This window comes from Solanum pennellii, chromosome 1, assembly GCF_001406875.1.
Source record: "Solanum pennellii chromosome 1, SPENNV200".
Taxonomy (NCBI): Eukaryota; Viridiplantae; Streptophyta; class Magnoliopsida; order Solanales; family Solanaceae; genus Solanum; species Solanum pennellii.
Genome location: NC_028637.1, coordinates 79,223,751 through 79,225,623, shown reverse-complemented (window position 1 = coordinate 79,225,623; position 1,873 = coordinate 79,223,751). Strand labels below are relative to the sequence as shown.

The 1,873-nt window shown below is 33.2% G+C and overlaps 1 pseudogene; it reads right to left on the bottom strand.

Annotated features, from left to right (window-relative positions):
- On the bottom strand, positions 1 to 1,485 carry LOC114075546 (annotated as a pseudogene).
- Positions 1,486 to 1,873: the final 388 nt, after the last annotated feature.

The following is a 1,873-nucleotide window of genomic DNA, read 5'->3' as shown; positions in this document are numbered from 1 at the left end:
CTAGCAAGATTCGATCAAAGGAGATGGCAATAATTGGATTGATGAAGGAGGCTCTATTGCCTGATAAATTCGATACATAAAGTATTTTCTTATATAAATATGATGAATAACTTTAATTAACCTTCGATGTGAAAAAACTAGACAACATATGTTCAGTAAGAAAAAAAAATTACAACCTTTTTGACAAAGCAAGAAATTAGAGTTGGAAGAATAAATATACTCCAATAAAATGGATCTTAACGTACTTATAAAAGAGTTGGGAGTATAAATATACTCCAATAAGATGGATCTTAACAGACTTACAAAAGAGTATAAATAGTAGACATTGATCATATATCCTTGTAAATTGTTGTTGTGGTGGTGATTTGAATCTTGTACATTAATATTGAATGATGTATCATCAAATAAAGTCATTATTTCATCATCATTCAAACTCAACAACTCATAAAATGAAGGACTCTGTGGAATCCCTAATGATCAATAAACATTGTTACCTATTGGTGTTGATGCACTAATTCGGGGGGGGGGGGTATTCATCAATGGGTTTATTTGTGGTGTAGTTAGAGTAAACACTAAATTAGACATTGGAGGAGTAATCATCGGTGAAGGCATTGGATAAGCTATTTTTGTTGGAAGAATTGGATAAGCCATTTCAAGATACCTTTGTGAAGATAACAAAGAAGGAATCTGTGGAAGATCCACATGTGGAACCATTTGAGGTGGATTCCTAAAAGGGAACATGAATTGTGGCATTTGAGAAGGAGCATTTGAATGAATCATCAATGAAGCTGTAAGAGGAATTATCGATGGTGGACTTATATTAAGTGGTGCCCTTGGCCTCTCGAAGTTGGTCCCAGTAGGTATAGTAGATGAAACCAAAAGAGGAATCTCGGATAGTACTGGAGCATCAATAGGGACCAGAAGAGGAGCCCATTGCATGTCGAAGCTGGTTCCACCAGAATCCATCGGTGCATCAATAGGTTGAGGAGCATTTGATGTAGAACCTTCTTCGTGAGTTGTTTGCTTTGATACCATCATTTAGCAGTTTGAGATTTTTATTAATCACATAACAGATATCGTTGAGATCTTCAGGGAGCCTATTATTGGGCATTTCTTCACCATTCAAAAATCCACACATCTGGTTTGTATACTCCATTTTCTTGTTTCTTTCCTTACCTTCTCAAGTTCCTTCTCAATTTTCTCAATCCTTTTCTCGATTATCATTTCATGTGTTTTCATGTTTTTCGATCTCTTCTCCTCTGGAAGAACGATAAACTTTGTAAACAGGTTGATAGCAGCTTCATGATTTGGAAACACCTCAGGTTCATCATGGTAAGAGCTATTGACTAAGGTAGCCAATTCAACATCGCAAAGGGTTTTGAGTTCACGAGCCTTGGTTAAAAATCCCTTTTGTCGTTTTCTATATGAGACTCTCCTCTCAGTGCGATTTTCTATGAAATTCAACTTCACATTCTTTCTAACCATGGCTAAAAATGAGGAAGAGGAGAAGAACTTTATTTATTAGGATATGATGGATGAAATTGATTTATTATTGTTACTGTTGTTGTGTGTCGCTTTGTTAAGAATTGTCTTCTATTTATAGGTACAAATAATTTTTTAAATAATTTGAATTAGAGAATACTTAGCTGTCATGTATACTATTTTGGCATAAAAATAAATGAGGGTATATTTGATATCAAATTAGATTCCTATCATCTTGAGATTAATATAGTTAAAACTCCAGTCTGATACTGAATAAATCTTTTTTATTTTCAATTTTCTTATTAGGAAAAAATTTAATTGATTTAGATTTAAGCAAGTATAATATATGAAAAAACAAATTACTATAGACTATTAACAAATATCTTTTTAA